This window comes from Palaemon carinicauda, chromosome 44 (genome assembly GCF_036898095.1).
Source record: "Palaemon carinicauda isolate YSFRI2023 chromosome 44, ASM3689809v2, whole genome shotgun sequence".
In the NCBI taxonomy this organism is placed as follows: Eukaryota; Metazoa; Arthropoda; class Malacostraca; order Decapoda; family Palaemonidae; genus Palaemon; species Palaemon carinicauda.
Window position 1 is genome coordinate 33060897 of NC_090768.1, and position 11167 is coordinate 33072063.

General features: G+C 35.9%; 1 long non-coding RNA gene across 1 annotated transcript in view; it reads left to right on the plus strand.

Annotated features, from left to right (window-relative positions):
- The window catches only part of LOC137634139 (uncharacterized), a 69565-nt gene extending 59884 nt beyond the window's left edge, over nucleotides 1-9681 (plus strand). Inside the window, exon 3 of the long non-coding RNA XR_011042459.1 lies at nucleotides 9325-9681. This is a non-coding gene — a long non-coding RNA (uncharacterized lncRNA). The remainder of the gene's footprint in view (nucleotides 1-9324) is intronic.
- Nucleotides 9682-11167: the final 1486 nt, after the last annotated feature.

Here is an 11167-nt window from a genome sequence, read left to right on the forward strand (position 1 = left end):
TTGTCACTTTTCTCACTATTGTTACAGCTCTCTCAATAATTACTTCCCAAGAATGCACATGGTCCCTTACTTACGTTGATTAACTTCGTCCAAACCTTTGTCACTTTTCTCACTATTGTTGCGGCCCTCTCAATAATTACTTCCCAAGAATGCACATGGGCCCTTACTTACGTTGATTAACTTCAGCCAAACCTATTTCACATTTCTCACTATTGTTACAGCCCTCTCAATAATTACTTCCCAAGAATGCACATGGCCCCTTACTTACGTTGATTATCTTCAGCCAAACCTATGGTACTTTTCTCACTATTGTTACAGCCCTCTCAATAATTACTTCCCAAGAATGCACATGGCCTTTTACTCACGTTGATTAACTTCAGCCAAACCTTTGTCACTTTTCTCACTATTGTTACAGCCCTCTCAATAATTACTTCCCAAGAATGCACATGGTCCTTTAAATACGTTGATTAACTTCAGTCAAACCTTTGTGTCTTTTCTCACTATTGTTACAGCCCTCTCAATAATTACTTCTCAAGAATGCACATGGCCCTTTACTTACGTTGATTAACTTCTGCCAAACCTTTGTCGCTTTTCTCACTATTGTTACAGCCCTCTCAATAATTACTTCCCAAGAATGCACATGGCTCTTTACTTACGTTGATTAACTTCAGTCAAACCTTTGTCACTTTTCTCACTATTGTTACAGCCCTCTCAATAATTACTTCCCAAGAATGCACATGGCTCTTTACTTACGTTGATTAACTTCAGTCAAACCTTTGTCGCTTTTCTCACTATTGTTACAGCCCTCTCAATAATTACTTCCCAAGAATGCACATGGCTCTTTACTTACGTTGATTAACTTCTGCCAAACCTTTGTCACTTTTCTCACTATTGTTACAGCCCTCTCAATAATTACTTCCCAAGAATGCACATGGTCCCTTACTTATGTTGATTAACTTCAGCCAAACCTTTGTCACTTTTCTCACTATTGTTACAGCCCTCTCAATGATTACTTCCCAAACATGCACCTGGCCTCTTAAATACATTGATTAACTTCAGTCAAACCTTTGTCACTTTTCTCACTATTGTTACAGCCCTCTCAATAATTACTTCCCAAGAATTCACATGGGCCTTTACTTACGTTGATTAACTTCAGCCAAACCTTTGTTACTTTTCTCACTATTGTTACAGCCCTCTCAATAATTACTTCCCAAACATGCACATGGCCCCTTACTTACGTTGATTAACTTCAGCCAAACATTTGTCACTTTTCTCACTATTTTTACAGCCCTCTCAATAATTACTTCCCAAGAATGCACATGGCCCCTTACTTACGTTGATTAACTTCAGCCAAACATTTGTCACTTTTCTCACTATTGTTACAGCCCTCTCAATAATTACTTCCCAAACATGCACATGGCCCCTTACTTACGTTGATTAACTTCAGCCAAACCTTTGTCACTTTTCTCACTATTGTTACAGCCCTCTCAATGATTACTTCCCAAGAATGCACATGGCCCCTTACTTACGTTGATTAACTTCAGTCAAACCTTTGTCACTTTTCTCACTATTGTTACAGCCCTCTCAATAATTACTTCCCAAGAATTCACATGGGCCTTTACTTACGTTGATTAACTTCAGCCAAACCTTTGTCACTTTTCTCACTATTGTTACAGCCCTCTCAATAATTACTTCCCAAACATGCACATGGCCCCTTACTTACGTTGATTAACTTCAGCCAAACATTTGTCACTTTTCTCACTATTTTTACAGCCCTCTCAATAATTACTTCCCAAGAATGCACATGGCCCCTTACTTACGTTGATTAACTTCAGCCAAACCTTTGTCACTTTTTTCACTATTGTTACAGCCCTCTCAATAATTACTTCCCAAGAATGCACATGGCCCCTTACTTAGGTTGATTAACTTCAGCCAAACCTTTGTCACTTTTTTTACTATTGTTACAGCCCTCTCAATAATTACTTCCCAAGAATGCACATGGGCCCTCACTTACGTTGATTAACTTCAGCCAAACCTTTGTCACTTTTCCCACTATTGTTACAGCCCTCTCAATAATTAATTCCCAAACATGCACATGGCCCTTTTCTTACGTTGATTAACTTCAGCCAAACATTTGTCACTTTTCCCACTATTTTTACAGCCCTCTCAATAATTACTTCCCAAGAATGCACATGGCCCCTTACTTAGGTTGATTAACTTCAGCCAAACCTTTGTCACTTTTTTTACTATTGTTACAGCCCTCTCAATAATTACTTCCCAAGAATGCACATGGCCCCTTGCTTAGGTTGATTAACATCAGCCAAACCTTTGTCACTTTTCTCACTATTGTTCAGTCATATCAATATTTACTTCCCAAACATGCACATGGTCCCTTACTTACTTAGCTTAACTTCAGTCAAACCTTTGTCACTTTTCTCACTTTTCTCACTATTGTTACAGCCATCTTAATAATTACTTCCCAAACATGCACATGGGCCCTTACATACGTTGATTAACTTCAGCCAAACTTTTGTCACTTTTCTCACTATTGTTACAGCCCTCTCAATAATTATTCCCAAACATGCAAATGGCCCCTTAACTACGTTGATTAACTTCAGCTAAACCTTTGTCACTTTTCTCACTATTGGTACAGCCCTCTCAATAATTATTCCCAAACATGCACATGGCCCCTTACTTACGTCGATTAACTTCAGCCAAACCTTTTTCACTGTTCTCATTATTGTTACAGCCCTCTCAATAATTATTCCCAAACATGCACATGGCCCCTTACTTACGTTGATTAACGTACCTCTGTTTTCTTGCTTTCCAATCTTCTTTTTACCGTTTTATTCCATTGTATAGCAGTGTCTGTGTCTCGAGTCAACTTTTTTCATGTTTCTATTCTTTTTAACTTTTCTCTTAGTCCCATCCCTTTTCACCAGATCCATCCATCTGATGCGCTGATGCCCTACACTCCTCATAACATCATTAGTATTTTCTTGTTTCTGTTGACTAGTTCTACCACCTACCTTCATAATACAGTATCTCAGACGAGCTTCCCTAGCCATATCTTTTACATTACATGTACTCACATTCTGTCAAATATCTTCTCTTCCCCTTTCTAGTAGTGATAGTCCAGTAATACAAGTCACAATCCTCATCCTAATTCTTTCTAGCAGTCCTTCCTCTTTACTTTTAAGAGGTCAAGTTTCTGCAGGATAGATGTCTGATAGCTTTGTTTTTATAAAACAACTCCAGTTACTTCCCTCCATTTTTTGGCATGTTTCTTTCACTTTCGTCTCACTGCTTTTTATTGATCTCAAGTAGTCAAACTCATTGTTCTGTACCATCTTGTACACGAATGTTTATTTCTCCGTGTACTTTACTACTAATCTTTAGCTTTGTCTTTCTAATGTTCACCTTCAATATTTTCTTTTCTAGGACCCTTCTCCATGCCAAAAACCTTTCTTGCAGTTCTTCTGTGTCCGCAATTATGACTAAATCCTCAGTAAACACCAGTTCCCACAATTCTTCTTTGTTCCTTAATACTAATGACAAAGTGTCTACAATGACAAGGAATAGGTAAGGACTCAGAACTGATCCCCGAGGGAGGCCAATATCCCCAGTGAATGCTTTATTTTCCCCATATTTTGTCTGTACAGTGGTTCATGCTCCCTCATACTCCATTCTCACTACTCACTAGCCTTATCAACTTCACTGGTACTTCTCCTTTTCTTAAACGCTAATAAACTAGCCTTCTTGGTGCCCTGTTATACACCTTTTCAAGATCCATAAGATACGGCACATATAAACTTTCCCTTTTCCTTCTATATACTGATACTTATCTTGGACTTATCTTACTATAAAGATAGTATCCACTGTGTTCTTTCCTTTCTTGAACCCAAAACGGCTGCTCATGTATATCTATCAACTTTCCTTCTAATATCATTTCTAGTATGTTGAATACAGGGCAAAAATTTGTATACATCTGTAGGTCATTTAGTTCGACTTGTCTCCTTTTTGTTCTTTATAACTTAGACATCTGTTTATCTTCCCAGTCCCTTGGCATTTCCCCTACTTACAATATTTTTTTCTAAGAGTGTGTGCACGCACACTTTGCCTAGATTTCGCAATGCTTTAACCACTTCTATTGTTAGTTCTGATTTCTCTTCAGCTTTATTTATTTTAATTATCTTTATAGCAGTCTCAACTTTCTCTCTCTGATGTTTGCATACTCATTCACAGTGTTTAATAGTTGTAAGAGAATAGTCATCCATGTTCTCTTGACTTCCTCTTCCTCAATTAATATATTTCTATTTTCAGCTTTAATAGTTCCTACCACTCTTACACCTTGACTATCATTTCTTACTTATGCAATTCTGTAGAATCTTTTCTCTCTTCGTTTTTGCGTGATCTCATTCCATTTTACCCTAATTTTTCCCTTTGCAATCGCTACATTTTTCTTTCTTGCCCTCTTTATCCGTTTATATTCCTCACAGGTTTGGTAGTTGTTGTTATCTTGCCAACACCTTCTGGGTATACAGCTGTATGAAGCTTTTGATTCCAGATTCCACCACCATTTGTTTCATTTCCTGTTGTTGTTTACTACTTGGCCTCCCACACACCTCTGTTGCTGTTGGCCACCGATCTCTGTCATTCTTTCAATTGTTTTTCCTCAAAGACAACAGACACGTTTTCCCCTTTCCAAGAACTGATACACCAAGACTAGGTCATTCGCTTCCCTCTGTTACATTTGCTCCTCTTAATAAACCTATTTTAATCTCTGGCATTCTTTTTTCCCCAAAGACAACAGAAATGTTTTCCTTCTTCCAAGAACTAATACACCAAAACTATGTCATTCGCTTCCCTCTGTTACATTTGCTCCTCTTGATAGAACCATTTTAATCTCTGGCATTCTTTTTCCCCAAAGACAACAGAAATGTTTTCCTTCTTCCAAGAACTGATACACTAAAACTAGGTCATTCGCTTCCATCTGTTACATTTGCTCCTCTTAATAGAACCATTTTAATCTCTGGCATTCTTTTACTCCAAAGACAACAGAAATGTTTTCCTTCTTCCAAGAACTGATACACCAAAACTAGGTTATTCGCTTCCCTCTGTTACATTTGCTCCTCTTAATAGAACCATTTTATTCTCTGGCATTCTTTTTCCCCAAAGACAACAGAAATATTTTCCTTCTTCCAAGAACTGATACACTAAAACTAGGTCATTCGCTTCCCTCTGTTACATTTGCTCCTCTTAATAGAACCATTTTAATCTCTGGCATTCTTTTTCTCCAAAGACAACAGAAATCTTTTCCTTCTTCCAAGAACTGATACACCTTAACTAGGTCATTCGCTTCCCTCTGTTACATTTGCTCCTCTTAATAGAACCATTTTAATCTCTGGTATTCTTTTCCCCCAAAGACAAGAGAAATGTTTTCCTTCTTTCAAGAACTGATACACCAAAACTAGGTCATTCGCTTCCCTCTGTTACATTTGCTCCTCTTAATAGAACCATTTTAATCTCTGGTATTCTTTTCCCCCAAAGACAACAGAAATGTTTTCCTTCTTCCAAGAACTGATACACTAAAACTAGGTCATTCGCTTCCCTCTGTTACATTTGCTCCTCTTAATAGAACCATTTTAATCTCTGGTATTCTTTTCCCCCAAAGACAACAGAAATGTTTTCCTTCTTCCAAGAACTGATACACTAAAACTAGGTCATTCGCTTCCCTCAGTTACATTTGCTCCTCTTAATAGAACCATTTTAATCTCTGGTATTCTTTTCCCCCAAAGACAACAGAAATGTTTTCCTTCTTCCAAGAACTGATACACTAAAACTAGGTCATTCGCTTCCCTCAGTTACATTTGCTCCTCTTAATAGAACCTTTTTAATCTCTGGTATTCTTTTCCCCCAAAGACAACAGAAATGTTTTCCTTCTTCCAAGAACTGATACACTAAAACTAGGTCATTCGCTTCCCTCAGTTACATTTGCTCCTCTTAATAGAACCATTTTAATCTCTGGTATTCTTTTCCCCCAAAGACAACAGAAATGTTTTCCTTCTTCCAAGAACTGATACACTAAAACTAGGTCATTCGCTTCCCTCAGTTACATTTGCTCCTCTTAATAGAACCATTTTAATCTCTGGTATTCTTTTCCCCCAAAGACAACAGAAATGTTTTCCTTCTTCCAAGAACTGATACACCAAAACTAGGTCATTCGCTTCCCTCAGTTACATTTATTTGCTCCTCTTAATAGAACCATTTTAATCTCTGGTATTCTTTTCCCCCAAAGACAACAGAAATGTTTTCCTTCTTCCAAGAACTGATACACTAAAACTAGGTCATTCGCTTCCCTCAGTTACATTTGCTCCTCTTAATAGAACCATTTTAATCTCTGGTATTCTTTTCCCCCAAAGACAACAGAAATGTTTTCCTTCTTCCAAGAACTGATACACCAAAACTAGGTCATTCGCTTCCCTCTGTTACATTTGCTCCTCTTAATAGAACCATTTTAATCTCTGGTATTCTTTTCCCCCAAAGACAACAGAAATGTTTTCCTTCTTTCAAGAACTGATACACCAAAACTAAGTCATTCGCTTCCCTCTGTTACATTTGCTCCTCTTAATAGAACTATTTTAATCTCTGGCATTCTTTTACTCCAAAGACAACAGAAATGTTTTCCTTCTTCCAAGAACTGATACGCTAAAACTAGGTCACTCGCTTCCCTCTGTTACATTTGCTTCTCTTAATAGAACCATTTTAATCTCTGGCATTCTTTTTCTCCAAAGACAACAGAAATGTTTTCCTTCTTTCACGAACTGATACACTAAAACTAGGTCATTTGCTTTCCTCTGTTACATTTGCTCCTCTTAATAGAACCATTTTAATCTCTGGCATTCTTTTCTCCAAAGACAACAGAAATGTTTTCCTTCTTCCAAGAACTGATACACTAAAACTAGGTCATTCGCTTCCCTCTGTTACATTTGCTCCTCTTATTAGAACCATTTTAATCTCTGGCATTCTTTTTCCCCAAAGACAACAGAAATGTTTTCCTTCTTCCAAGAACCGATACACTAAAACTAGGTCATTCGCGTCCCTCTGTTACATTTGCTCCTCTTAATAGAACCATTTTAATCTCTGGCATTCTTTTACTCCAAAGACAACAGAAATGTTTTCCTTCTTCCAAGAACTGATACACCAAAACTAGGTAATTCGCTTCCCTCTGTTACATTTGCTCCTCTTAATAGAACCATTTTAATCTCTGGCATTCTTTTTCTCCAAAGACAACAGAAATGTTTTCCTTCTTCCAAGAACTGATACACTAAAACTAGGTCATTCGCTTCCCTCTGTTACATTTGCTCCTCTTAATAGAACCATTTTAATCTCTGGCATTCTTTTCCTCCAAAGACAACAGAAATTTTTTCCTTCCAAGAACTGATACACCAAAACTAGGTAATTCGCTTCCCTCTGTTACATTTGCTCCTCTTAATAGAACCTTTAAAATCTCTGGCATTCTTTTCCCCCAAAGACAACAGAAATGTTTTCCTTCTTTCAAGAACTGATACACCAAAAGTAGGTCATTTGCTTTCCTCTGTTACATTTGCTCCTCTTAATAGAACCATTTTAATCTCTGGCATTCTTTTCCCCCAAAGACAACAGAAATGTTTTCCTTCTTCCAAGAACTGATACACTAAAACTAGGTCATTCGCTTCCCTCTTGTTACATTTGCTCCTCTTAATAGAACCATTTTAATCTCTGGCATTCTTTTTCCCCAAAGACAACAGAAATTATTTCCTTCTTCCAAGAACTGATACACCAAAACTAGGTCATTCGCTTCCCTCTTGTTACATTTGCTCGTCTTAATAGAACCATTTTAATCTCTGGCATTCTTTTTCCCCAAAGACAACAGAAATGTTTTCCTTCTTCCAAGAACTGATACACCAAATCTAGACCATCCACTTCCCTCTACTTCATTTGCTTGAGTTCTTATTGAAAAAAATTCCGATTATGATAATGACACTATGTACATATATGCATTACATTTGGTATATAGTTCTGTACTGAACCGGGTCTCCACACCTCTAATGCAGGATATGTATATAGCTACATCCATGACCATACTGTTAGCCTCATATTCCATATCCAATAGTATTGTTTTATACATTGTATCCTTTCATCTTTATTCCCCTTTTCTAGTAGGCCTATTTGAAAAATCTTAGTGTTTAGTTATACAATTTACAATTTTTCAACTGTACCTAGAATCTTATCTTCCTAGTACCTTGTTTCATTACTTGCAAATTTGTTTGTGGTATTAAAGTTTGCTCCCCATTTTTCATACACTCATTCTAGTACTATCTTGTGTTTTATTATTATCACTCGAACTTTATCACATACAGTACATTACAGTGCCCACAGTTTGGATCAACAATATTCTCTCCACATTTGATATATTTACTTATTTCTTTTTCCCTTATTTAGTTTTATGGGCATCTGGGTTGAAAGCTTAATTTTTGGTCCCCTTTTCGTCTTGTCTTCTGTTAAAACTTAGTCTTTCTCTCTCATGCAATCCTTTTTAAATAATGACTGTACATCTCACATTTGGTATGAATCCAAAACCATTTTTTCTTACTGACTGTGGTGTTTTTGTCAGAGATCCTAACACTTGGTTTTCCCTTCCTTAAGTAATTGAACACAACATTGATATTTTCCATCTTGTAATAACTGTGCGTCATGTATTACAGCAGTCGTAAATCCCCATTTCATCCTGGCAGAAGCCTGGTATTGAAAATTTAGTACTCTGATTAAGGACACCATCTCTTAGATTTTGTACACAGGACGGATCTGACATGCCTACCACAGACATATCAATACAACATCCAGATAGACCCTTCCCTATCTAAAGTTATGGCTTACAATACAGTCTTTATGAGAGCTTTTAAACACTTTCATATCTGGTTTAATAAGGAACTGTAAAAATATCCATTCCAGAATTCTTCAGTAGGTTACTTTGCCATGATAAACCCCATGTACCTCCAACCTCTTGGATAAAACTGCCACCTAGCAATGTTTGTTTATATGCTATGCTTTTAAATTCTCGTTGCAAGACTAATGAGAATCTTCTTGTTTGTCCTTATTTCTATAAGCAATGTATTCCCTCTTGTAAGAATATATCAAAAGTAGAGGCCATTATCTACCTGTGCCATATTTCTTCCCCAATAGGCTGTCTGTAATGACAATTTCAAATGTAGTATGTGCATAGTTAACTACAGTCGTGGCTCGTTAATTGTTCCCATAATTTGTATGTACGTTTATTTTCAGCTAATTGGCAGAAAACGGAATTATGACGTAATAGCCGAATTCCGGACGGTTGCGGAAGAGAGGAGGAAGGAAAATTATAAAAGGAGGACCTTGACGCTGGTTGTTGGTAAAAGGTCCATGACGCTGGTTTGTTGTAAAAGGTTCAGAAACATATCTCCCAAAAATAGAAAAATATTTTATATATGGCAACTCTTGGCAGCTAGACCAACATTTTTGACCAGTCATGACAGCCATATACTGTATAGCCATACAGATTTTTACTTTCCATTATTTTTATATTACATTGTTGTAATCATATTTTACATTTTTTGGTTGTAACATAATCAACAAGGTGTAAATAAAATGAAATATTTCACACTTTCACTTTTATTTCTTTCCATTTGATGATATACACCTGACTTAGAATTGCTATTTCTTAGCAGCAAAACCCGACCGCTGCCGCCAAAAAAAAAAAAAAAAAAAAAAAAAAAAAAAAAAAAAAATTAAAATTATCAATTTTGTTTTTTAAATTTATGCGTCCAGTATTTAGTTACGTTTGCTCTGGATTACCAGCTGCTTCATTTTTTTTTTCTTGGTTTCGGCGATCCTCTTGACTCCGCAGACTTTTGTTTAAATACCCATTACCTGTAAAATAAGAAATGCATATATTAGCTAACTTTAAATGGAAACAAAATGGAAACAAAACATTATTTGTATCTTATTAGTATATAGGGCCAAAAAATGCGTACAAAACTTTTTTCATCTTATGGTAGGTAAATAAAGCCAAATATGTCTTATGAAAACCAAGAGAAACAGATCAAGACTAATTTTAACTTAATTTCAACTTTTCACATTCTCTTCGCCTCTAACATTCTCTTCGCCTCTAACATTCTCTTCGCCTCTATTTACTAATTACTATACAAATTCTCTATTTTCAAGACTTTTCTATTTAAATGCATTTGGGTATTTACTGTTAAATAAATGAATTTACTAAAGGAAATTGATATCTATTTCACATTTATTTGTTTCCTTTACTAAAGGAAATTGATATCTATTTCACATTTATTTGTTTCCTATCTTGGTTTTTTATAACACACTTTTCTCCTTGTTAACACTACTGGGAACCCATTCTTGAACAACATGTAATCTAATCTTAACGTTTTAGTCACTTGACGTTTTATAAACATTTTGCTAACTTTAAGTTTAAAATGTTTGAATCTTTATGAAACGTTCATCAGCACAAATATCTAATAAAATATTTTCACATACAAACTAAATTACACGCTATTAAATACTCATTTGTAGTAGTCTTAGCATGGAGAAATGCATATAAAATCTAAATATGAACAAATAACTTATGTTAAATCAATAAAACTACACATGAAATGGAGAAATTTACATCAAAAGCAAAACTGTGATCAAGAAATAAAGCTACAAAATATATGGAATTAAAAGATATTAAGAACTTAAGGTGCTTAAGGACCCGAGAAGGCAAAAGAGGCTGAGATAAACAGCGAAACAGTTAAGTGAAAAAACACAACTGCATTGTAGCAAATGTTTTTATGTTGAACAGGCTGACAGTCTTTTTATAGTTTATGTAAAAATATGCTAGTGTTATTACTGTTCTTAAAATATTTTATTTTAATTGTTAAACTTCAAATATAGTGTGTTTATTTCCTATCCGCAATGGGCTATTTTTCCTGTTGGAGCCCTTGGAGTTAAAGCATCCTGCTTTTCTAACTAGGGTTGTAGCTGACCTAGTAATAATACTAAAACATAAAATGTAAGAACACAGAAATGAGAGAAAAAAGTCGAAAGAAAAAATGCATGTCACATCTAATGCCAGGAGATACAAATACTAGAA